Source organism: Odocoileus virginianus, chromosome 22 (genome assembly GCF_023699985.2).
Source record: "Odocoileus virginianus isolate 20LAN1187 ecotype Illinois chromosome 22, Ovbor_1.2, whole genome shotgun sequence".
In the NCBI taxonomy this organism is placed as follows: Eukaryota; Metazoa; Chordata; class Mammalia; order Artiodactyla; family Cervidae; genus Odocoileus; species Odocoileus virginianus.
In genome coordinates, this window is record NC_069695.1 from 31,650,378 (window position 1) to 31,678,148 (window position 27,771).

Below are 27,771 nucleotides of genomic sequence, written 5' to 3' on the forward strand. Positions count from 1 at the left end.
TTCTCCAGGTAAGAATACTGGAGTGGGTTGCCTTGTCCTCCTCCAGGGGATCTTCCTGACCCAGGGATCAACCCATGTTCCCTGAAGCTCCTGCATTGCAGGTGGATTCTTTACTGCTGAGTCACTGGGGAAGCCCATACAAACATGGGGGGAACACAGCTCAACCATAGAGATGTTGAAGTCATTTATTCAACTCTTCCAATCCAATGAAAGGAGACAATTACACCCCCTGTGTTTCCATGCCCTGTTAATGATATGTAATTCCCCTTGTGCCCAGCTGTCTGCTTGGACGTTACCTGTGTAGGCAAACCTTTCCTGGTTCATTACCCCCACGTGAATTGGTAGTAGGTATGCTTCTCATATAAAGCCTCTTTTTACTCTGATTAGTCATTTCCAGTTGACTGACAAGTTTTCCTTCCTGAACGATAAATTCTTTCTGTTCAGGGACTGTTTATTCCCATTGACTAGAATTATGCCTCCCACATAGAAACAAATAAATATTTGTTGCATAAAAAAGAAAATGACAGGATTAGGTGTTGAGAAATTAATTGGTCCCCAGGAGACCACACAGGTAAGTCATCGTTCTTGCCTTGACTTGGTCATGCCCTATCCCTCTGTCTCGAATTCCTGCTCAGCAGCTAGTTCACTCCTGGTTCATCCCCCTTTCCACGGTGGTGGTGATTTAGTCACTCAGTCGTGTCCCACTCTTTTGTGATCCCATGGACTGTAGCCCGCTGGGCTCCTCTGTCTATAGGATTTCCCAGGCAAGAAACTGGAGCATGCTGCCATTTCCTTCTCTGGGGGATTCTCCTGACCCAGGAATCCAACTCAAGTCTCCTGCTTTGCAGGTGGATTCCTTACTACCTGGGAAGCTATGAATCAGCTTGTATCTTCCTCTCAGAGAGCTTCTCCTGGCCACCTAACAGAGCAGATCCCAAGATCCCAATGACTTTCTCTGCCAGTCCCTTCTTTGATTGCTTCTTAGCAGTTATTATGATTGTACACTGTATCTCATTTATTTTTGCCTCTTTGTCTATCTTCTCCATTAGAGTGTGCCCTCCGTTAGGGCAAGGACCCAGCAGCCTTGCTGATCATCGTATCCACAGAGTCCAGCAGTGTTCAGCACACAGATTTTGTTCCTTCCCCTGTGCTGGGGTTTCCCTGGAGGGGGGGAAGAAGCATATGATGAATAGACTATTTCTCTGTCTCTTTAGGAAAAATTTACAGGCTTTTGTATTCTGAGTTTGGAATTCCTTGCCGAAAAATCTGTTGCAGAGTCCTAAAAATTCTTTTCAAGCAGCAGACTTCCCTGGGGGTTCTCTCTGTGCTCCCAGCGCAGGGGGCCCAGGTTCCACCCCTGGTCAGAGAACTAGATCCCACACACTGCAACTAAGAGTTCGAATGATCCCACCTGCTGCAGCAAAGATTGAAGATCCCACATGCAGGCACAGCCAAATAAGTAAATAAATTATTTTCAAGCATAAAAAGGAGAGAGATAAATATAGAAGAAAAAGGAAGAAGAGGGATAGGGAACATGGCCGAGCTCCTGCAATAACGCTCTCATTTAGAGTAATTCGCTCATGCTAAGTCATTTCAGTCGTGTTGGACTCCCCTGTCCCTGGAATTCTCCAGGCAAGAATATCGCAGTGGGTTGCCATGCCCTCATCCAGGGGATCTTTTGGACCCAGGGATCGAACCTGAGTCTCCTGAATTGCATGTGGATTCTTTACAGTCTGAGCCATCAGGAAAACCCCATTCAGAATAATAGGTAATGTCATTTAGCCATTTAGTCATTTAAGGGGTAGGTTTGCCTCTTACACTTGTGTACGTTGAGTTAAAACACTTCTCTGCACATGAATTGCTTAATCTGTGAAACTTGCAGTTACCTGGATTAAATATTGAATTTGTTACAACACTGTTTCTCTTTTATACTTTGGTTTGTGAGTCAGGTAGCATGTGATATCTTAGCTCCCTGACCAGGAATCAAGCCCCCACCTCCTGCATTGGAAAGCAAAGTCTTCACCACTGGGCCACAAGGGGAGTCCCTCAAATATTCATATATAAATCTAAAGGCAAGTACATTTCACAGCAAACAGCATCCTGATATAAGGTTGCAAAGTTTCTGTTTTTGTTTTCATTTTTTACCTCTTCATTTGTATGAGAGAGAACATTTTAATAAAAAACATTTGATTTATTTTTATTTTATTGAGGATATTAAATATTAAACTCTAGTTTTAGCATAGCAACTTAGTGGAATTGCATTAATAAATAGAGTCAAACAATATTCTTAGGAAACTTATTTATGAAATCATTCCAATAAAGTAGCTGCTAGGCTTCTTGGGAGAATTTCCTTCAAAAAGATGACTCCTACCGTTATAAACTAGAAGTCTATTAAAGATAATATAACAACATAATATATAAACTCCCAATTATCCTCCATGTACAACATGGAGGTATCCATGTTTAAATTCTGCTTATAACCCATGCCATTGTTTTAAATATTATAAAATTAAAATGACATTTTCTGAGCAATAATCTATTTAGGACTTAAAGTCACTCCAAACCTGTGTGATGGGGATATGGAAGGGACATGGCAAAAAACTCTGTATGATCAGGAGGCAAGATGCCCTTTGTATCTGTGTTAAGTCAGCCAGGAAACATGCAGATCTGAGAGCGAAACAAGAGAAGGCAAGGCTAAGAGATCGAGGGTGGAACATACAGTGCATCCCGTGCATTACATTCATTTCTCAGAGATGAATTTAGGCTCTCAAAGACCTGATGCTTTTAAACTGTGGGGCTGAAGACTCTTGAGAGTCCTTTGGACAGCAAGGAGATCAAACCCATCAGTCCTAAAGGAAATCAACGCTGAATATTCATTGGAAGGACTGATGCTGAAACTCCAATACTTTGGCCACTTGATGTAAAGAGCCAACTCATTGGAAAAGACCCTGATGCTGGGAGAGATTGAGGGCAGGAGAAGAAGGGGATGACAGAGGATGAGATGGTTGGATGGCAACACCGACTCAATGGACATGAGTTTGAGCAAACTCCGGGAGACAGTGAAGGACAGAGAAGCCTGGTGTGCTTCAGTCCATGAGGTCACAAAGAGTCAGACACAAATGAGTGACTGAACAATAACAAAGGAGAGCTGTCTTCCCAAGGGAAGAGAGAATTTTAAGATTCAGCAGTGATCCCTGTAAGCTCTCAGGATTCCTGGCTTCAGACAAGAGAAAGGAACACCAGTTAATATCACAGAAAAGGAATTTGATGAAGCAATAAGACATACATGACAGAATCAGCATAAAAGCTAATGAACCAGGTTCAGAAAACTGGGAAGAGCCAGGGAGACATCACTCTGAGAAAGTGCACTGAAGACCCTATTACAGGATGCTTCTGCCTAGGATGGCCACCTGCAGTGACAGGACACAACACTGTCACCCTCACAGGCTTTTGAAGCCTCTGATATAGCAAGGAATATCTTCTCAGCCTTTGTTTCCCTTGCTCAGGTATCAAATCCCCAGGAGAGGGAGTCTAAACTCCTAGCTCGCATGCCAGAAGGCAGGGACAGGGGATCCCTCACCTTTGCATTGCCTCCCATGAAGTCTCTCAATAGATGTATTCCCTGCATCAAGAAGAATAATAGCTTGCGATTTTTGGCCTCACTGTGCGGCATGAGGGATCTTAGTTGCCCGACTGGGGATTGAACCTGCATCCCCTGAATTGAGAGTGTGGATTAAGCCTTAACCATTGCACTGCTAGGGAGGTTCCAATAACAACTATTGCTAATATAGCTCATATGATGTTCTAGGTCCTGTTCTGAGCACTTCACAGACATTAACTTCTTCTCACAACCACCCAGTGTGATGATTATTATTATTTTCCATTTTCATAGAGGTTAAGCTGAGAAATCCAGTAGCCAAATAACTCCCCAAATGTTACACTAGTAGAAAGTGGCAGAGCAGAAATGGAAAGCCAGCAGTCAGTGGGTTACAGAGTGCTCTTGGGACAGGGTCTTATACATTGACTGGCACCTGTAGGTAGCAACAGGTGCGTTGATCAAGGAAGCAAGAGCAAATGTTGAACTCTTAGATTTAGATAATGATACAGAGTGCCTTCTGAGCTTAAAGGAAAGGAGGGGAGGATGGATGAAGATGCCGTAGAGGATGGTTTTGAGGTCCTTATCTTGATTCAAGTTTCTGCTCAAAATAAGTAAGAACATCACTCAAAAAAAAAAAAGAAAGGTGAGATAATGAAAGTCAACTGCAAAGGGCAAGACTTTGCAGTGACCACTGTGTAGAAAGGTCTTCCTTGACAGCTCAGCAGTAAAGAATTTGCCTGCAATGCAGGAGATGCAAGTTTTATCCCTGGGTTGGGAAGATCTCTTGGACAAGGAAATGGCAACCCACTCCAGTATTCTGCCTGGAAAATCCCATGGACAGAGAAGCCTGGTGGGTTACAGTCCATGGGGTCGCAAAGAGTTGGACATGACTGAGCAGGCACACAATGACTGTGTAGAAAAAGTAGACTTACCCTACCCTCATCTTAAGAAGATGAGTAAGTACGAGCCCTAATCTTCCTTTTTTGGTAATTATACTTGAAAAGTCCAACTAAGATGAAGAGACCATAAATTCAAATTTGACATTTATTGGTTAGGACCAGCAGAAACCCAAGGGTCAAAAGGTGAGAGAGTAAATTAAGTGAGTGATGAACTGTAGTGCCTGAGCTAGACAAATACCCATCATTATTATAATTACCATCATAGTCATACTAGCTGTCATTTATTGACTAGTTTCTATGTATCAGACCTTGCTAAATGCTCTATGTGCATTATCTCAAACCATGCTCATAACAATTTTATAAAGTTGGTACTGTTATTACCCCATTTTTATAGACAAGAAAACTAAGGCCTAGAGAGTTTAAGGTCAGAGAGCCAGCAAGTCATGGAGATAAGATTTGAACTTACTTGGAAGCAGTAGAGCCCTGTGAATGGACAAATTGTAAGAATCAAGGATTAGAAATTGGGGGAAGAAAGATTACAAGTTGGAAAACTGGTCAAATAAAAGTAAGAAAGAGAGTGGATTGAATTCCAGAAGATTGGTTAAAGTCAGAGAACAGAATGTTTGGGTTACTATCTTACCCCTCCAGTGGCTCTGGGTGACCAGCTCCAAGGTTCATTATGGGATTAGTAAATACACACAAAATTAAAAGACACTTGCTCCTTGGAAGGAAAGCCATGACAAACACAGCAAATTTAAAAGCCGACATCACTTTGCTGACAAAGGTCTGTATAGTCAAATCTATAGTTTTTGCAGTAGTCATGTACAGATGTGAGAGTTGGACCAGAGCAGGCTGAGCACCAAAGAATTGATGCTTTCAAATTGTGGTGTTGGACAGGACTCTTGAGAGTCCCTTGGACAGCAAGGAGATCAAACCAGTCAATCCTAAAGGAAATCAACCCTGAATATTCATTGGAAGGACTGATGCTAAAGCTGAAGCTCCAATACTTTGGCCACTTGATGTTGGGAGTGGACTCATTGTAAAATACCCTGATGCTAGGAAAGATTGAAGGTAAAAGGAGAAGAGGGCGGCAGAGGATGAGATGGTTAGATAGCATCACCAACTCAATGGGCATGAATTCGAGCAAACTCTGGAAGATAGTGAAGGACAGGGAAGCCTGGCATGCTGCAGTCGATGGGGTTGCAGAAATTAGGATATGCCTTAGTGATGGAACAACAAAAGCAAATACATGTGATGCCCAAATATGCACAATCTTAAACAACGGAGGACACAAACTGGTGGAGAAGTAGTTCTCCCTTTTATTCTCAAAAGTTTTAGGGGATATTTCATAACGCCTCTCAGAAATTGACATGGGATTGAGGGCCAGTCACCTACAGTGGTGATCAACCCAGTAATGTCCCCGTGTATTGGTTCTTCCTCCCCCATTTTTCTCTCTCCCATCCTTTACTCTGTCTTCCTCAAATAAGTAACCTGCACTTAAGAGTCTACATTGCCTCAGGCTTTGCTACTGGGAGAACCCAAGCCAAGACAATAGACAATATAGTATCCCTCGAAGAAAAAACTTTAAGATGAGTGGGCCTTCCTGGGAATAAGCATTCTCTTTCCAAATCTACCCATTCTCTTCTCATTGCCTTCAAACCTATGATCAAGTTTGGGTTTGGGTTAGAGTTTTCAGAGAATCAGAACCAACAGAAAAAATATATATCAAACACTCTGTGTGTGTGTGTGTGTGTGTGTGTGTGTGTGTGTGTGTGTGTGTATGCAGACTGAAAGAGAAAAAGAGGTCTATTTTAAGGAATTGGTCTGGATGATTGTGAGGTCTGCCAACTTGGAAATCTATACAGCAGGCCAGCAAGCTGCAAATTTATGAAAGTGTTCAACATGAGTCCAAAACCGGCTGAGGAACAAACTAGAAACTCAGGCGAGGATTTTTATGTTGCAGCCTTGAGGAGAATTCCTTTCATTTCAAGGAAACTTTGTCTTCACCCTTAAATCCTTCAGTGGATTGGACGAGGGTTGCCCATATTGTGGAGGGTAATATGCTTTATTTCAAGTCTACTGACAATTTACAACTAAAATATACCTTCACAACAACATCTAGACTGGTATTTGGCCAAACAACCGACACCATAGCCTAGCCAAGTTGACATATAAGATTGAGTATCACAGTTCTCACAGGGCTTTATGGAGAAATACAATCTCTGCTGTGGGGAGAAATAGCTTACACACCAAAGGAACTGAAAGAGCTTGTCTATCTATACAGGTAGGAACTTTGAGACCACATGTAGGAGTAGATGTTGGGCTTTAGAAGGTAGCATATAAAGCTGGTTAAGAAAGGCTCAGACTGTAAAGAATCTGCCTGCAATGCTGGAGACCCAGGTTCAATCCCTGGGTCAGGAAGATCCTCTGGAGAAGGGAATGGCTACCCACTCCAGTACTGTTGCCTGGAAATTTTCTTTGACAGAGGAGCTTGGCGGGCTACAGTCCGTGGGGTCAGACACGACTGAGCAGCAAACACTCTTGCTACTTCTGCTGCTTCACTCAAGGAAGAATTATTTGATATGATAATACTCCCTTGTGGCTCGGGATTTAATGTCTACAAGAACAGTTGGAGCCATTCCTAATATGCTGCTGAGAATATTCCTTGGCATTTGGATACGGAAATGACCTACAGTAAATGAAGTGGCAATGTTGAAGTTTGAGGATTAGAAGGTTTGGGAGGTGGGAATATTTTAATGAATGTGTTATATGAGATGATAGAATCCACTATCTGATTATGTCCTTGAGAAGGCCTACATGGTGCTCATGCTCAATCATGTCCAACTCTTTGAGACCCCATGGACTATAGCCCACCAGGCTCCTCTGTCCATAGGATTCTCCAGCAAGGATACTAGAGTGGGCTGCCATGCCCTCCTCCAGGGGATCTTCCTGACCCAGGGATCAAACCTGCATCTCTTATGTCTCCTGCATTGGCAGGAGGATTCTTTACCACTAGCGCCATCTGGGAAGTCCCAAGGCCTACATGGCACTACTTAGACAAGGAAGTAAGGACTACACTGGTGCAACGATACTGGCATCTTTGAGACTGACAGTGCTTGTCCCCTTTTGGCTGGAGTTTACTGTAAAAGATGCTGCCACCATTACCGCTATGGTAATGACATTCCAGAATGGCAGAGGCTAGAGCTAAGTATGACACAGTTATTACAATGAGTGGCAAGGCTGGAATGACAATTATTAAGGTCTGGAGAAATTGGTATCTGTGGTGATGGACCACAGTTTGTGGTGTTCTCAGAGTGGAAGGAGATAATCAGTCAAAATAAGCTTCATCAAAAGATGGTGAGCAAAAGACTGATAGTCATCAGGACAGAAAATTCATGGTCCCTCATCCAGTTTTCAGATGGAAGAGAGCTTATAGACCCAGAGTCCATTCATTGAAAGGTAAATTGGGTCTCTTTGAGGAAGGACCCTGCAATTGAGTCTTTCCATCAATAACCTGGGTATTATAAAATCCACCAAGAAATAAGACCTTGGTCTTACTTGTGAGAACATGAAAAATTTATTAGCTGATGGAAACTGAAATTTTGGGATGGATCCCAAGAACGCTCAGAAAACACAAGTACATGATATGATTAGGTGGTCCTGACTGTTGTGGCCCCTATTTCCTTTGTATTCTTGTTCTCTTCCCCAATTAACACAGATAGCCTCATGGGCATCAATTATGATCCACAGATGAAACAGGGCAAAAACAAAAACAAGATTAGAAATAAAAGCCCCTGGCTCACAGCTGAGTCAGCACACTATGTCAGAGCCAGTTGTAGGAGGACTGTGGCCACATTACAGCCCCACTCGGGGGTGGCCGCGCTGGTGAAGGGAAATCCTCCCAAAGGGCAAGGCCAAGAGCAGTGTACCCAGTTTTTCACTTTGTGTAGAGGAAGGAGGAGCCTGAATTAGGGATATTCATGAACTCCTGGGTGGGGATGAATGGCTAGGCTAACTGGTCAGCGTTGTCACAAAAACCAGATTAGACGATTGGAGAAATTCAGAATGAAAGATGATGGTAATAGTGATAATAGTGGCAAAAGTAAGCAATGACATCTAGACCCATCTGCTAGCATTTGTTCCATCTTACCATCTGAATAGCGTCAATCTATTTGTCATAAATACTCACCCTTTCAGCCTCCTTTCTCCTTTCCCTACTGCTTATAAGATTTCTCCATTTCAAAGGCAGTTATTGAGACTTGGAGAGCTGAAGAGGGTGAATATTTCTGTGGGATTGTGTTGTGGTCAATAAAGGGTCAATAGTGAATAAAATAAAATAGATAATTAGTAAGGACCTACTGTAAAGCACGGGGAACTCTATTCAGTACTCTGTTTGGTTTAGTCATTCAGTCATGACTGACTCTTTATGACCCTGTCCATGGGCTTTTTTCAGGCAAGAATACTGGAATGGGTTGCCATTTCCTCCTCTAGGGGATCTTCTCAACCCAGGGATCGAACCCGTGTTTCCTGCATTGCAGGCAGATTCTTTACCCGCTTGAGCCATCAGGGAAGCCCACTGAGTACTCCATAATAACCTATATGGGAAAAGAATCTAAAAATCAGCGGATATATGCATATTTATAATTGACTCACTTTGCTGTATACCTAAAACACAGCATTGTAAATCAACTATACTCCAATGAAAATCATTTTAAAGTAAACTAATAAATAAAGTTCAGATTCACTCATAATAAAAAAATAAAAATAGAAATTAAAAAAGAATATTGAAAATCAATTATCCTCTAATAAAAAATAAATCAATAAAACAATAAAAAAGAGTTTTATAATCTAAAAAACACCCTTTACATCCCCCAGAGCCTCTGCTGCAGAACACACTATTTTAGTTGGAGTTTCCAAAATCTGTCAATATTTGCATCAACAGTTGATGTGTTTAAAACTTTTAATCTTCCAATTTAGTTACAAGCTATGATTCTCAATTTATTATTTTATATGTATCAGTAAAGTTTTGAATTTTTTTCATATGGATGATGCATATATCTTATTCAAGTCATCCTTAACCATATTATATTTTATTCTTATGGTTACTAATAAGTTCTCTTTCCACACATCTGCTGTATATGTTTGTTTGGGTTGATCTCTGAGTAGGGGGACCCGGGGAAGGGCAAGCGGGAGGTGGAAGCTGGCCATGGTCTCCTCACATCAACTGTGTGCCCTGGTGTGAAGCTGTATCTGCCAAAAGGAAGAGCTCCTTTGTCTATTTCACACACAGGTACCTCCTGGACCCCATGTGTGTGTATGCTTCTGTGTGTGTGTGAGAGTGAGAGAGATTTTAATAATCATTTATATCCAAAATATACTGATTTACATATTCCTTTTCCTTATCATCCATTTTAACAAGTATATTTTTAATTATTTTTTCCACTGTCCACTGAGATGGAAATACTAGGCGGTGTTGCTTAGTTTCTGGGCATTCATTTCAACTTATCAAGACCCTGTATTTAGAGTTCACAGTACCTTGAGGGTTAAACTTAAGCCCTATAATAAGACAAAAGAGTTTATAAGAATGAGTAAACCTATATTCTATATTGGAACTGTAGTCAGCCTACTATAAATGTTTCTAAAAAACAAATTATAAAGATGTGTTTCACAGAGATTTCCGTGAAGCATCAATACACAACTCTCTACTGGTTGTTTACTAATTTCACGCACGGTAATATGTGGATCCTGCAGTGCAGGAGACACGGGTTTGATTCTTAGGTCAGGAAGTTCCCCTGGAGAAAGAAATGGAAACCCACTCCAGTATTCTTGCCTGGAGAAGCCCATGGACAGAGAAGCCTGGCAGGCTACGGTCCACGGGATTGCAAGAGTCAGATACAATTTAGCGGCTAAACCACCACCACCAGTATGTTGATTAAAATGTTATGTGCAAACAGCAATAATTTTTCTCTATTCCCTTCCAATTTTTCTAATTTTCTATCTCTTTTTCTGTTGTGGATGTTATTATACTTGTTGGAATATTATCTTACTATACTTGTTGGAATATTATGGATCTACAAAATTGATCAAATGGGGAAGGAAGAAGGTGGCACTGCCCACTCCCGAGTCGGGGCGACCCTGCAGCTGCGCCTCCACACCCCTCCGCTAATCCACAGGCTGCCAGTGCTTTCTGCTCTTCAGCACGTGGAGCTCCCTGGCCACGCTTTCTGTGAGTCTGTCCAGTCAGCCCCATTGTCCCAGCCTTTTACTGACCACAGTGCCAACCCCGACATAAACGCACAGGCACACCAGGGGTTCCTGGAGGTTTGGAGAGATGAGGGAGTGGGTAGGAGAAGCCAGGAAGCAGAAACAAGAAGACAAAACATCACAAAATTTAAAAATGCTTCTTTTTAAAATTTTGGGATTTACTCAAACGCCTGATAGCTTTTGTCATTCTCTGGCTCCAACCCATGTGGTCATGCGTGAATTCCCTCTCTTTTCTCTGCTTTCTAGTCTTTCCTTTTCTATTTTCTGCTCTGATCTCTTCTCTAGTCCCCTCTAAATTCAGGTTTACTTCTAATGTAGAATGGTTTATCCATTTAGGGGGTTTGTTTCCTTAACTCTTCCCAGTCTTTGCTTCAAGTCCTCACTTCATGTCAACAAACTTATCAAAGTATATCCTTGAACAAGGGCATTTTTCTCCTAAGGCAAAGGTCTGGTGTCAGAGGCCAAGATACCCTCATGACGATGGTCAACCACCAGTAGGGACACAGATGAGGCAATACAGCAGACAAATGTGAGCTCACAGGTTAAGCTGGGAGGATTTGGCTAAAGTTAAGGAAATGTATTTATCTTCCTCATTTAAAAAATTACAGTAAGGTTATTAGGAATAGTTGCCAAATTCTGTCAAATGGCTTTCTGTGTATCTTTTGAAATAATTCTTTATTACTGTTTTACACATTGATAGGAGACACTCCGCTTCATTCACAGATATCTCACTTATTTCTACAGTTCTCCCCTGCCTTCTTTAAGTTGGTTATTATGCCTAAGTATGGATTTATTTATGTTTATAGAGAGGAGCCAATGGTTCCTGAAGATTAGTAAAAGGAACACTTCTTTCCTTAAATCCAAGACTTAAAGCCTCATTTGTTTCACACCAGGTATTTAGGCCCAGAAAACTGGCCCACTGGCTTAAATATAACAAATCATAAGTAAAACTTATTCAACTTTAACATTTTCTTTGTGCTATTTTAAACTTTGGCTACCTGATGCGAAGAACTGACTCACTGGAAAAGACCCTGACGCTGGGAAAGATTGAAGGCAGGAGAAGAGGACGACAGAGGATGAGATGGGTGGATGGCATCACCGGCTCAATGGACATGAGCTTGAGCAAACTCCAGGAGGTGGTACTGGACAGGGAGGCCAGCTGCAGTCCATGGGGCTGCAAAGAGTCAGACATGACTTAGCGACTGAACAACAAGCCAGCAATCCTGGCTTCAACTATTACACAAAACTTCTCTAACGAAGAGTGGAGCAGTTGATGAGGAATATGTTTCAGGAGTACCCTCTTATGGTGAAAGCACTTCCTTTGAAAGGGATTTACTGTAAATTCCTAGCAGTTATCATCCTAGAAAAATGAAGAGAAATTGGATCTCATCTGAAGGGCCCATGGGTGGAGAGTAGATTTGAGGGAGGAGCTGATAGAAAAGGAAGCGAGAAAATGAAATGTTACAGTTTTGGTTCTATCCCTGTGGATCTCCACCCTGGCTGGCCCAGGCTATGAGAAACATTTTGTTGCTACCTTAGCCACACCCGTCTTACATTTCCAGCTGCTGTTCTAGTCACTGATAACCTGCAGGTGTGTTCTGGAGTGGCATCTGGATTACAAGCGTTGGGAAACACCCAGGTGCTCAGTAAACCTGATATTCCTGATCTGGTTCCAGATCAGATGACTGTGTCCTAGGGTGGGGGGAGGGGAGGGATCAAGGAAAATGCACTTTGAGCAAGAACCTCAGGCAGTATTTCAAACTACAGGTTGCAAACCACTGCTTGACCACTTTTTGCGGGTGAGTTTTTCGTGTTGGTTAGCAGTGGGGCTTCCCTGGTGGCTCAGATGGTAAAGAATCCGCCTGCAATGCAGAAGACCTGGGTTTGATACCTGAGTTAGGAAGATCCCCTAGAGGAGGGCTTGGCAACCCACTCCAGTATTCTTACCTGGAGAATACCCATGGACAGAGGGGAGCCTGGCAGGCTACAGTCCATAGGGTCACAAAGAGTCGGATATGACTGAGTGTCTAAGCACTGAAATAACTGCAAAGGGGTCTCTTTACCTAGAGTCTACAGTCCTGGGAGCTTGTGTGCTAAGTCACTTCAGTTGTGTTCGACTCTTTGTGACCCCATGGACTATAGCTGGCCAGGCTCCTCTCTCCATGGGATACTCCAGGCAAGAATACTGGAGTGGGTACCATTCTCTTCTCCAGGGGATCCTTCCGGCCCAGGGATCGAACCCACATCTCACATTGGCAGGTGAGTTCTTTACCACTGAGCCACTAAGGGAAGCCTTCCTGGGTACAGAACCGCAACGTAAATGATGAGCTTCTTCACCTTAGGGCTCAAGTGTTCCTTTGATGTAGCAAATAAACGGACTGGAAAATGCAAAAAATCTCTTTTCCTATGAAAGAGAGCCAAAGGTATACCTCAAAAAGATTAGTATAACTAACCTAACCTTAATAAATCTATAGGTAAATAACTTTACAAAATCAAAAATCCATTAGTCTCCTCTTGTAATATCTTTTACTAGTATTTGTAGCTGCTCTAACGGAGGAGGAAATGGCAACCCACTCCAGTATTCTTGCCTGGGAAATCCCATGGACAGAGGAGCCTGGCGGGCTACAGTCCATCGGATCACAAAGAGTTGGACACGACTGAGCACACTGCACTCACATAGGTGCTCTAAAGCATCTTTTGTCACTTATGTACGAAATGATTGTGTTAAGTGTCTCACAGTACATCCTTGGGATCAAGTATTTTGATGTTGATTTTTTGGATTAAAATATATTTTCACACACCAAGCAAGAAAAAATGTCCGTAAACATAAATGTCTGTTGCTACATTAAGCACTGTATTATAATTCTACCATTTAATCTAGTACCCGGACACTTCAGATCATCCTAAATATAACTGAGCCAAAGAATGCTGCTCCAAATCTGCACATTGGTGGAAACTAAGGAAAAGAGATTAACTGAATAGTCAAATCATTTTTCCACATTGAATTTTATAATTTTATATCTTTAATTTGCATAATAACTGACAGACTATAATCATTTTCAACTTATTCTTTAGTTTTAACATAAAGTGACAGTATACCTTTTATGATGTAATTTTAAAATATTCTATTTATTTTTAATTGGAGGATGATTGCTTTACAATACTGTGTTAGCTTCTGCCATATATCAATATGAATCAGCCATAGGCATATATATGTCTCCCCCCTCTTGAACCTGCCTTCCAAATTCCACCCCACCCCACCCGCTAAGTTATCACAGAGCACCGGGTTTGAGCTCCCTGTGAGACTTGTTAAGTTTTTGAAAGACAGCACAGTCCACAGGGTCGCACAGAGTTGGACCAACTGAAGCAACTTAGCATGCACACACACAGGCATGAAGTAAAACTGGACAAGATTCTATTAATTTGGCTTATCCAATCTTGAATCATTTGGGATAATGCTGACAACATCAGAGTCTACTTCTGTTTGAGAGTTGGGTCTTCCAAGGCATATAATTGAACAAGTTTCTACTTGTATTCTTAGTGCTTATCCCAATTCAAAATATGATTCAGTCTATCTGTGCATGCAGAACAAGTTTTAGTTTCTTGTTAAGTAACGATCACACAGAGCATTTGTCATTATGAATTGACTAAGCATTTGCTAATGCAAAATAATGAAAGTCATTAGAAGATACACCAAGTGGATATTTGAGGTTCCTTGCTTCAGATGGTGTTCATGTTGAGAGAGTGTCACAAATAACCCTAAAGATACAATCCCAGGGCCTGTTGATGATAATAATATCTTACAAATCATCTTTCATCAGGAATCTCAATTGGATTCTATAAATACTAATTTCACCTTTTCCTGAGATGTGTACTGATAGCAATTGTACAAGAGAGAGAAAAGAGCTAGGAAACAGCTCCAACGTGTTCAACCCTTGGGAAACCCAGTGAAAGAGAAACCAAAAGTGGGCTGGCACCACGACAGGCAGAACTGAGTTCCATCCCAGCCACTGTCCTGGGAGAGTTAAAGAAGCTCTCTTTTGTTTGGAATTTTGTTGGCAACTCAAGCAGATTTAGGTGAAAATGTTTCCCTTGGACAAATTAAAACATTTAATTTCTTGAGTGGATGCTGATATAAGAAGATATTTTCTTATAATGTGCATGGAGATGGTCCCATGAAAGTTAGAAATGAAAGATGGAATTACTATGATCAAGTCCCTAACCTACAGTGCCCCTGGCTAGGACTTCCTGTTGGCTTAGATGTGACTTTATGTTATGTTGACCCCAAGTTCCAGAACCCCCAGACAGTCCTAGTCTCTACCCATTACTGCAGCATAATAACATTAATTTCCATCAACTTCAAAAGTGTTCTGGATTAGGTGGGAACATATATGATCACAAAGATCACTTCAACCTCAGTGCATAGTTCTACGTGTAAAGATCCTTTTTTAGAAGAAAGGAAATAGACAGCCTCAATGAGTAAAGAGAGAATGTTCAGCTCTGCTTATCCTTTCTAATCCTTAAGTTTCTCATAAGGAATATGAGTAATGTCATCTACTTTACAGTGCTGTTATGAGGCTTAAATGCAGTAATACAAGTAAAGTGCCTCCTTCCCCCTGCCTCCACACACCCTCCGAAGGGCCAGGCATATCTCTCTCAAGAAGGTCTAATCTCAGTTTATTCATTTCCCTTTTCCCTTTGTCACACCAAAAGAAACTTCTAAGAACCATTCTATTCTAAAGAAATGTTGAAGAGTTGAAGCATCTTCTTCACCTTATCAAGTCATCAGTGGCACAGAGATTTTCTGTTCCGAGAAATCTCAAGGTCCCTAACTCTCCTTTTTTGGAGGAACACTGGACTGCAAGGAGATGCAACCAGTCCATCCTAAAGGAAATCAGTCCTGAATATTCATTGGAAGGACTGATGCTGAAGCTGAAACTCCAATACTTTGGCCACCTGATGCGATGAACTGACGCATTGGAAAAGACCCTGATACTGGGCAAGGTATCAGGTGGGAGGAGAAGGTGGGAGGAGAAGGGGCTGACAGAGGATGAGATGGTTGGATGGCATCACTGACTCAATGGACATGAGTTTGAGTAAACTCCGGGAGTTGGTGATGGACAGGGAGGACTGGCGTGCTGCATTCCATGGGGTGGCAAAGAGCCGGATACGACTGAGCCACTGAACTGAACTGAAAATGAGCAGACAGGAGCTTAGTAACTCTTAGCAAGGCTTCAGATATATCTGCCGGCGGAGGGCAGGGGCCCAACTACCAGATGGGGCCAAAACTTCAGATCAATCTCAATTAAATATAAGAAAGAGCCTTCTAATTACAGTAAGTCATCTACATATGAACCTTCAAGTTGCGAACTTTCAAAGATGCAAATGTATGTTTGCATGTTCAATCACTTAAGTTAGGTCACACGTCTGGTGTACCCTGTCACATGAGCACATGTGCTTTTGTTAACTGTACAGTACTGTATAGAATGATGCTGCTGCTGCTAGGTCGCATCAGTCGTGTCCAGACTTTGTGAGACCCCATAGATGGCAGCCTACCAGGCTCCTCCATCCCTGGGATTCTCCAGACAAGAACACTGGAGTGGGTTGCCATTTCCTTCTCCAATGCATGAGAGTGAAAAGTGAAAGTGAAGTCATATAGAATACAGCAGCACAATATTTTTATTTCTTGCCTGTTAACTCAATGCCAGCCCCTGTATGCTATCTGTTATACCGTATTACTGTACTTTTCAAGGTATGGTACTGCAAGATTAAAAATGTTTTATTTGTTGTTATAAACCTATTACAGTACAGCACTATATAACCGATTGTGTTAGTTGGGTTTGTAGGCTAACGTTGCTGGACTTGGAATGAACATTCTCATGGAAAGAAACTCATTTGTATGTAGGGGACTTACTGTACATTATTCAGGATGGAATGAGTGTCCCCACAAGCTACTGAGTTCCTTGCCATCACTGAGGACAAATATGGGTGGGTTAATCATTTGATTGGGGTATTATTCAGGCTTCCACTTCAGAGAGGGCTTAGCTCAGTACTAAGAAGGCCCCTTTCTTTTTTTTTCTGTTCTTATACATTTTGGTACCTTACAGTTCCTGTATTTTCCAACAAACTGTTTTATCCTGTATTTTTCCTTTTCTGACCTTTCAGTCAAAAGTACAATTTAGTCTTGTTTTTGGGTGTTGTTATTCAAAAGGACCATGCCTGACACACATTTTGACTCTCCCACAGTTGTGATCTCAAATGCTGAGCACTTTCAAATATTCAGCAGGCATTTTACTGACTAGAAACGCAGCCACAATCAAGATTTTCCCATTCCTGTTCTACTACACAATGACACTGCAGTCAGCATCACCTGTGGCTTTACAGTATCTTTCCTGTCTTCTCATGAGGCAAGACACATGGCATTAGGCAAACTCTAAAAATGCTTTGGATCTTTGATTATGACTCAAATTCTTGATTCTAGAGACTACAATTCTGGGTCAACAGGGCAATGGTGAATAAAAACACAAAATACATAAACATGACAGAAAATATGACAAGTGGAACTTGATAAGCTAATAAAAAAACAGCATTAAAAACTATTATAATTATTGTTCAGAACATTAGACATCTTGGGCTACTTTGTTGCTTGAAAGTCTGAAAATATTTCATATGTTAGGTCAAACAGAGTCAGAACTGAGATTATAGCTAAAAATGTGATGAAAGTGACAGACTCTGGCAAGAACATGGATCATTTCAAATCATTTAGAAGATTTTTATAAAATATTATTTATTACTATATTATTTTGTTGGTCAGTTGCCAAGTCATGTCCAACTCTTTGTGACAACATGGACTGTAGCATGCTACATTCATGGGGTTCTCCAGGCAAGAATATTGGTGTGGTTGCCATTTTCTTCTCCAGGGAATCTTCCTGGACCAGGAATTAAATCTGTGTCTCCTTCATCAGCAGGAAGATTATTTAGCATGAACCACCAGGGAAATCTGTATTATAATTAACCAATAGATAAAATACGTTTGAATTGAAAAAAAAGCACACCTAACCTTCTATTGGAATTTATAACTATATGAATAATAAATTTAACTTAATTGGGAAGCTTTTCCCAAAATCACTGGTATTTTGAAATTAAAATACACCAAAAATTCTTAAAAAGGGAGGGGGGACTTCCCTGTTGGCCCAGAAGTTGAGGCTTGCACTTCCAATGTAGGGGGTGCAGGTTCAATCCCTGGTCAGGGAACTAAGATCCCACATGCTGCAGGTATGGCCAAATATTTTTAAAAAATAATAATACACAATATGGCATTAAATTTAGTCTATAGGAAACTGAAGTATGTCAGTGCAGTTATGCCAAATACAAAATATTATTTAGTAATAACTGTTGAAATCTACTCTCATATGTACTGTTCCTCTCTTGGCTTTTGTTGTTGCTGTTTTGAGCTTCTTATTTTTCTAGAAAATAGCCAGCAGTGAAAACTTCTGTGAGAACAGCCACCAATATATTTGCCTCTGCCATCCTCTCTGTACTCAACAAGTGCATTCTATGAGAAAGTCAAATAAGGTGAATTTTCCCCAAATCCTAAGGGTATTCTGAATTTTTATTGTTTTAAAACTCTTTTGGCTGCAAATTACATATATGGAGTCCAAACTGGTTTTGAAACCAAAAATAAAAACGTATTGATTCACCAAAACAAAGAAACAGGGTGGACAGGCTGGGTAGGAGACTCATGGGATGACGGGACAAGGACTCCAGCCCTGCCAACCCTCCTACCCTATTTCCAGTCCCTCCCTTTGCCTTCACGTTCTCCCACAGAAGATGATCCCGTGCCTTCACCAGCAGAGGTGAGAAGGCTTTCTTCTCTTAACTCCCATTTTAATCAATTCCAAAGAGACCCTGTGCCCATATTCTTAAGCCATGTGTCAACCCCTGTGTCTTAGTGAGAAGAATATTATGATTAATACCATCCTCTGAACACATAGCTTAAAAGGAAAGGAAGATGAATTTTCAGAAGAACAGAAGTGTTGCTCCCAGGATAGTGGAAAAGTGTTAAGGGGAGAAGGCTATAGTTGTCCCCTATAACTAATGACTGTCTTTGGAAGCCTATTTGAATCATCAAAACGTGACACCATTAGGAACATCTTTTTTGGTCTTTTAATTATGTAGCTCATTGAAGTGATGAAAAGGGGCACAATTAGGAAGTAAATGGAAAAGACTTTAGAAAACTGGGGTTTATAAAATCCTATGTGAAATATATCCGCTACACTAGCAGTCCCTATCCCCCGGGGCATGGACTGGTACCAGTTGATCCATGGACTTTTAGGAACCAGGTTGCACAATAGAAGGTGAGCAGCTGCCAGCGAGTGAAGTTTCGTCTGTATTTACAGATGCTCCCCATCACTCACATTACTACCTAAGCTCCCTCTCCTGTCAGATCAAGGGTGGCATGAGATTCTCATAGGAGCATAAAACCTACTGTCACCATCTCCCATTATGCCTGGATGGGACCATCTATTGCAGGAAAACAAACTTAGGGCTCCCATTGATTCTGCAATATGGTGAGTTGCATGATTATTTCATTATATATCACAATGTAATACTAATAGAAATAAAGTGCACAAATAACTATGATGCACTTGAATCATCCAGAAACCATCTCGCCCCAGTCCCACCCCCAAACCAGTCCGTGGAAAAATTGTCTTCCACAAAACCAGTCTTTGGTGCCCAAAAGGTTAGGGACCACTGTTCTACACATCAAGCTTGGTCTGTGATTTTGCCTAATGTCATTAAGTCAATTATTTGGCCTAAGATGCTGTGGTTTCTGTTTTTTGTTTTTTTTATGTTATTCTTTCATAGACATCCTTATATTACTATTTTTAAAAATGCACCATTCATTAATTCCTATTGGGTTATTTATTCAGAATTTAGTCCAAACACTGAGTTCTCAGTTTAAAATATTCCAAGATGTATTTTGGTGATAGAGTCAGTTGTAAAATCCTCAGTGAAAATTAAGTGGACATGCCTGTTCATTAAGCTCAGAGGTTCTCTTACCGAAGCTAGAAATCACACAGTGACAACAAGGATCCTGGAAAGAATCAGCCTGAAATTAAAAACTATTGGAGTTTCACCAGACTAAAATTTTACAGCTGCATTCCTTAAGTAGCCAGATACTTGAACCGCCTTGGAAAGCAAAGTGTTGCCTATTCAATATCCTCTATTTCTCAAACAGTGGATCCATATTCATCACTTTAGCAACACCCAGAGAGTTTTCTCATCATATACTAGTGCCTGGGTCCAACCTTACCAACCTGAGTCAGTTGGTCTGTGTTGGATCCCTTAGCTGTTTATTTTCTTGCTTTGTTTTTCTGATTTCTCAGGTGATTCAGAAGCACTGCCATCTTGGGGAAACCATAAATGTAAACTCAAATGACTAATCTTTCTGCAGATTTCATTAGTAATAATTTGCAGTGTGTATTCATTTTATATAACTCACAAAAGAATGCTGTTCTTAAAAATCAGAGTATTAGCAGAGGAGATAATCCTGGGTGACAGTAGATATGGCCTCTATTTTGCTCATCTATAAAATGAGAGGTATAGATGACATGATTCTTAAACCTTTAAGTCATAAATTTGCTTAACCTATATAATCCCAGAGAATTAGACATTAAAAAGAAATGCAAGTAGAAGCATTTATTACAATTTTTTCAAAAGTGTACAGGTCATATAAAATTGTAGAAAAAAATATAGAGCAAATAAAAAAGCCATACATAAATGAGATTAGTTGTTGAATTAAAAAAAAAATCCATATTCAGAGCTGAATCTATCACAAGAGCCAGCAGTAAAGTCATATAATGATTTAAGCTGACTTGGTCAGCATTTTCATATAATTTCTTTGCCAATCCAGAACAACATGGTGACATGTCTAGAAAGTGGTTGTCAGTATGCTGAGCTTGGGCAAAGAACAGTTTCCAGGATGGGTGGAGTAAACCTTTTTTTTTTTTTAAAGTGAGATGTCATGCCTGTCTGATTAGGACGCCGTGAATCACTGTATTTGGCATACTCTCAACTGAAACACTCATCTGCTTTTCTTCCTTTGGTCTCTCTCTCACTTATCATCCTGGGAAAAGACACAATTCACAAACTACAGATGAAGCTACTACCACTCAAAAGAAACATTCTGTTTTAGAAGTACAGAATCTTACCTTGTTTAGATTGCCTTCAATCTAAAAATATTACCTGTGATAAAATGGTCTAAATGTTTGCATTGCTCTCTTATGCCTTTCAATTGAACTGTGAGGATATTTACTTTTCATTCCATTCCACTGGTTAATGGTTGTAGATCAAATATTAAATAGGGACTGCTAGACTTTCAGGTGGCAATATTACAAACCATTTCTTAACCTTTGAAGATTATTTCCGCCTTTACTCTCTTGCACCCTGAATAACCCACTTCCATTCCTTTGCTAATAAATGCTATTATATAGATATCAGTCCCACAATAGAGAATAAAAAGAGAAATAGTCATGAGTTTTATTTAGAGTGTTGTGTGTGCTCAGTCGCTCAGTTGTGCCCAACTCTTTGTGACCCCATGGACTGTAGCCCATCAGGCTCTTCTGTCCGTGGGATTTTCCAGATAAGAACACTGGAGCAGGTTATTACTTCCTCCTCCAGGGGATCTTCCTGACCCAGGGATCGAACCTGCATCCCTTGTGTCTCCTGCATTGACAGGTGGATTCTTCACCGTAACAGCTTCATCAGAGTAAATGCTACAAGATCTTGGTTCCTCTGTCTCCACTTTTTCATTTACTTTGAATGAAAGTCAAACTCACTTCCCTTAGAGTCATTCAACAAGGGTCATTTTCCTTATTGCAAGCCTACCTTCAGACCTTGGCAATACACTGCCCTCAGTGAGACAATTCCAATGAGCTGCAGAAGGACGCACATGAAGAAGGACCAGGGAGGACAGGGCAGAGGCAGGTTCCAGGAGAGGTGGCCTGGCTCTAAGACAACACCCAGAAAGTCAAGAAGTTACAGCTGAGATTCTAGACTCGTCATTTGAGGTCTGAATGGAACATATCATAAGAAAAAAAAATAATTTATAACTATGTACGGTGACAGATGTTAACTAGACTTTTTGGGGTGATCGCTTGTGCAATATTTACAAACATCCAATCATTATGTTGTACAGCTGAAACTAATATAATATTGCATGTCAAAGAAAACAAAGACAATTCCATTCCAAGTGTTCTCTCTGGCCCACTGACCCTGCTGTACAGATCTAAGATTTCCTCTCTTGACGTTAAAGCAGCTCTGATGTCACCACCTCCTCCTTTTCTCTCTTTTGGGTCTTTTATTCTTCAAATCCAAATGTCTCCTTGCTCTGAAGAGCTCAGAAATGAGACACTGGACTTTTAGATTGATACAAGCAGATAAAACTTGATTTTCTTCCAAGACTCCAACTGGCTTCTCTTGTTCCTTTCATCAGCAACTGACTTCATTTCACAGCTCACAAAGTGGTGACAAATTCAGGGTTGGCACGTCAAAGAAACACGCCACCTCTCGCACCAAGCAAAAATGATCCTGTTGGCACATTTAAACCCATCCTGAGGTATGAAATGAGTACTTTGGTCAAAATTAAAGTACACATTTACTAAATGTACCCCACCTTGTAAAAATCCTTCCCAAAGCAAAACTTTCGGTCTATATAAAATCTAAAACGTCTGACACATGTATGGAATGTATGCATCAGACTTTAATAATAAAGTGCAAGACTGAGGGGTGTGATTAACATTTACATGGAGGAATGGAGGCTCTATTGCTGGCTCGCTGCCTGTGCCCATTTTCTGAAGAATGAAGCAGCCATCAGCCTCCAGGTCTCTCCCAGGTGTCCCGCTCGTGATGATTTCTTTCCTGTCCTTTCTTTCTTCTCTTCTTTTTTAGTCTTTTGGCCACACCACATGGAATGGGAGATCTTAGTTCCCCGACCTGGGATCGAACCCGTGCCCCCTGCATTGACAGCGCAGAGTCTTAACCACTGGACTTCCAGGTAAACTCCCCTGCTAGTGATGGTTTCTATGCAAATCCATCTACATAAAATTCTCAAGCACCCAAGCCCATACCTCCTCCATGTTGAGACCTTGTCCCACTAGTCTTCCAAGGTCGCACTAAATGCAGGTGAAAGTCCTGATTGCTGGCTGAGATAATCTGGAATAACTTTATTGCATTTTGCAACTTCTCAGCTGGGCGGTGGTGGTGGGTCAATCATTATAATTGAGGGATTCCATAATGTCTTCCTAGAGATTTCTATCTGTATCAAAAGCCCTCACCTAGACACCATGGGATTTGTCTTGGAACTTTAAACTCTGCAAACTTCAGGAAGCCTCTTATATAAAAGCTGACAGTTTTGTTTACATTACCCTTGACCTGTAGCTTGGCAAGAAAAATGCCTTTATTGCTTCCCCACGTGAGAATGTTTGATATCATAAAAATACAGAATACACAGCAAGAGAAACCAGTGTTGACGCACTGGATGTAATATTCCAGACACACTGTCTTAAAAATATACTTTTCTGAAGTAAAATCATCTACAGTTACAAATTATGAGTATTTTAGGGAAATGTATATTCTATAGCCAGGAAAGGCACTTTGCCCTAAGTTTACCTACCTGTTTCCTTTTTAAATCAGTTTCTTAACATGTCTTGAAATTATTTGTAAATGTTATCATGTATAGACCAAACACAGTGTTCATTGAATTTATGCTTAGAAAATGCTCGTATTCTCCTTTTTTGGGAAGTAAAATATTTCCTTTCACTTTCCACAATATGTTGTGTCTAAAACAGAAGTTCCCAAATCAAGTCCTTAAATTCTAGAACATAACTGTCAGAACTTTTAAACAGGATCCATCTACTGTTATGTTTAAGAGTGCTCATTTTTGTACATTGGTGCAAACACTCAGATCTTGCAGAAATAATTAGTATCATGCAAAAACAAGAAATACAGAAATAATTATATGCATGCTTGTAGTATTATGGCAGAATACAATTTGCTGGAAAGCTCTGCTCATAAGCGCCATTTTTTCCCTGAGAAGTTGCCTTTGCAAACTGTAGAATTATGCTTCTGAGCATACTTTTACCCTTTCAACAAATATTTATGGAGTGCCTGCACAGCTGTTTGCTGGGCCTGGAGTTAGGATGAGGGGACACAGTGCTGAACTGGGAAGCTGTGAGCCCTGCCTCGAAGGAGGGATCTTAGGGGGGTGAGGGGGTGGGGCGTGTAGGAGGGTGGGTTGGGGGGAGGGGGGAGTGAGAAAGGGGGTGGGGAGAGCCAAGGCAGCAGAGCAGTGAGCTGGCGTTGGGAGCACCCACCAGCAACTCCAGTGCAGACTTCATGAAAAGGAGACCATTCCTGCAGGCAACTTGCAAGCAACTGTCTGCTTGTTAAAACAATTACCGATGCAGCAAGAAAGGCTGCCACACCTTCAGCCCACCCCTACTTCCTCCCACAGCTGCCCGTCTTTGACATCTCTATTGTAGACATCAAATGCCAACTGTCGCTGGAGAAGCCCAGTTGTCTATGAAGCCTCTATTGCAAGATGGTGTCTCCTCTTTCCTTTGAACAGGGAAAGTAAGCAGGAAGCCCAACTGCGGAGAGCTCAGCTATTTTTATTCTCAGTTTTCCGTTGCCTTCCTTCTACAAGTATATTAGAGAACCATTGGAGAGAGAAAACTATGAAGTGTTGCTTTTTAGAAATGACAATGAAAGCTTTAATCACTGCTATATCCTTAAGAGCCTAAGCTCTATGCTTTTTGAAATTTTAGGGAGAGTGAGCCTATAATTTCAAGATACCTAGCAAAATTTGAACCATATCTTCTAAGTGCCATTCTTCATAAATCTATTTAGAATCAAGCTTAAAAACTACCACCAGCAAATCATTTTCGAAGCCTATATGGCAACTGAACTTTCTTCCATTTAATTTTTCATCTCTGCTTTATTATAAGACATAGGTTGCAAAAAAAATAATAAGTTATTTGTATTGTAAGCTGAAAAGAATGAGAATCATAGAGTAGATGTGCAGCAATCTCTTCTGAGGATAGCAAGAAAAACAGACATTTCAACTGTGCCTTTAGATTCGCAGTCAGGTTGATGGAAACGAATAGCCCAGGTCATTCACCTTAAAACCTAAATAAAGAAACAAGCAATTGGCCCACCAGAGGTGTAGAATCGGTATAGAATTTAAAGACTCAAGAGACAGTTTTCTATAACAGGTTAACCTGGGGTATTCTCTAATGCACATTAATGATGTCTCCTTTATGTACAGTTGGGAAGGTCCCCTGGAGGAGGAAATGGCAACCCACTCCAGTATTTTTGCCTAGTGAATCCCATGGACAGAGGAGCCTGGTGGGCTACAGTCCATGGGGTCGCAAAAAGTCAGACACGACTGAGCGACTAATACCACTTTTATTGTAGACGTATCTCCTGAGGCATCCCCACCCACCCCCACCCTTTGTAAGTGAAGCAGGGAAATTGTCCTGTATGTTCAGATCCTCCAGGGATGGAGGATCTATAAAAAGCTTGTCAAGCCCAAATGGCCACCCCCAACTGAGCCCAACAACTTCCTTTCCTGGCAGTGGAACATGTGATAATTTTCACATCGTGCTAAGAAGTCAAGCTGAGTAAATACTGAACAGCTGTCCTGATTCCTAGTTCCTCGTGTCTGTACATTGTACATGCAAAGGGCACTGGGTTTGGAAGTCAAAAGATTCAAACTTTAGTGCTAGCCTTGCTACCAGGCAGCTCTGTGATTCCAGCAAATAGTGTAACAAGTGTAGCCACATGCCCTTCCTCTGTGAAACAAATCACACTCCTGTCTCAGTGACTTTGAAAGGACATCTGAGATAACTGAAAAGAAAAAGCATCTAAGGTAAAACTTAGTGGCAAGAGCTGTCATTTGTTGTGTCTGGCTATGCTATATACTTTATTTAATCCCCATAACACCTCCTCATAGGTATCACTTTTCACTTTCTGCAGGTGAGGAAAAAAACCCTCTAAAGGGGTTAAGCCACTTGCCTCTAAAGCCACATGGCTAAGCAGACGAGCTGGAATTTGAACTGGGTTCTAGCTTATATTGAGCTTCCCTAGTTAGCTCAGATGATAAAGAATCCGCCTGCAATACAGGAGACATGGGTTTGATCCCTGGGTTGGGAAGATCCCCTGGAGAAGCGAATGGCTACACACTCCAATATTCTTGCCTGGAGAATCTCAGGGACAGAGGGGCCTGGCAGGCTACAGTTCATGGGGTCCCAAAGAGCTGGACATGACTGAGCAACTGACACATTCACTTTTTCACTTTTAGTTTATACCAAAGTCTCACTCTTCACCCCAGAGAAGTTCTCTCTCCTCTTCTTTCCTATTTCTTACATTTCAGCCACATAGTGCTATAAATACTGAATACAAACATTTTAATCATAAAACCCCAAATACTACTTAGGTATGCACATCATTTCATGAGCAACACATTTTTGAAATATAATTAATTCAAGTAATAATTCTGTCCCACCCCGATATCGGGTCTGTCCCTTTCCCAATACCATCTTCCGTGTCCCAGAGAGGTGCAATCCTGTGCTTGCTCAAGAGAAATAGACTCAGCTGCTTCTGGGCCACTCACCCCGCCAGCGGCGTGAAGCCTTCTGGCCGCCTAAGTGAGTCATAAGAGATTAAAGACAACAGAGAAAGGAAGCAGGGCCCTGATAATAGAGCCGCCAGAGAAGAAGACATTCAAGCCAACTGGAACCACTGCAGATGATTTATTGGGAGAGCCCCACCCCGCCAAGCCCAGCAATTTCCCATTTGTCCCTTCCCAATCCTGCCCCTCCCATGTCTCCACCTCCCCACCCCACCCCCGCCCCGGGCCACCCTTCCCAGGCCCCTCCCGAGTTTTAGGGTGATGGCACCTCTGCAGCTCCAGGCTCACACGCCACGCCCTGTCTACCGCACTAGCTCTGACTCCAGCAGATCCTCTGCGCCCCAACCCTCAACCCCCACACCCACCTCCCCCCCATCCCCACCCTCCGCTTCTACCTTAATGAAGCCTCCCATTAAGGGGTTCTCCTTAACTGCTCCGCAGATAGTTCTCACCTAGATTCTTCAGCCTGTCTCCCTGAATCTCCCTTCTCATCTTGGATTCTTTCCAAATTACTTCAACTCACCAGCAAACCGGATCAACTGAGGAAACCTCCAGGACGACTTTTTCCAAAGACAGATCACCTGGCAAGCATGGACGGCTGGACTCAACTGGTCAATCCAGCTTTCCCGGTAATGAGGCAATGCCTCCTATAAACGCTGTATCATGTCCATTCCAGTGCAGATAGACAACCACATACCACTGACTAACAATTAGGATGGTTCTTATTTCCTCACAGTAGCCATCTAATAACAAGAATAATAATAACTTCCATGTATTGGTCCAGAACTCATTGTGTGGCAGGTGCCTTTCATGTAGTTGCTCACTCAGTCCTCATAAGCATCCTGTTTAGGTAGGTTATTTTTATTTCACTATAGAGATGTGCTTCCCTCATAGCTCAGTCGGTAAAGAATTTGCCTGCAATGCAGGAGACTTGGGTTTGATTCCTGGGTTGGGAAGATCCTCTGGGGAAGAAAATGGCAACCTGCTCCAGTATTCTCGCCTGGAGAATCCCATGGACAGAGAAGCCTGGCAGGCTATAGCCCATGGGATTGCAAGAGTTGGACACGACTTAGTGACTAAACCAGCACAGATGTGAAGGAAGAGAAGTGGGTGACAGAGGATGAGATGATTGGATGGCACTGTTGTTGTTGTCACCCAGTCTTGTCAATGCTTTGTGACCCCATGGACGCCAGGCCTCCCTGTTCCTCACCACCCCCCAAAGTTTACCCAAGTTCATGTTCACTGCACTGGTGATGCCATCCAGCCATCTCATCCTGTGATGCCCTCTTCTCCTCTTGCCCTCAATCTTTCCCAGC

The 27,771-nt window shown here is 41.6% G+C and overlaps 1 long non-coding RNA gene across 1 annotated transcript; it reads right to left on the reverse strand.

Moving 5' to 3' along the window:
- Window positions 1-169: 169 nt before the first annotated feature.
- Window positions 170-27,127, reverse strand: LOC139030388 (uncharacterized). Its single transcript, XR_011482753.1, has 2 exons — window positions 26,908-27,127; window positions 170-1,161 (listed from the first exon to the last, which is right to left on the reverse strand). It is a non-coding gene; the product is annotated as an uncharacterized lncRNA (long non-coding RNA).
- Window positions 27,128-27,771: the final 644 nt, after the last annotated feature.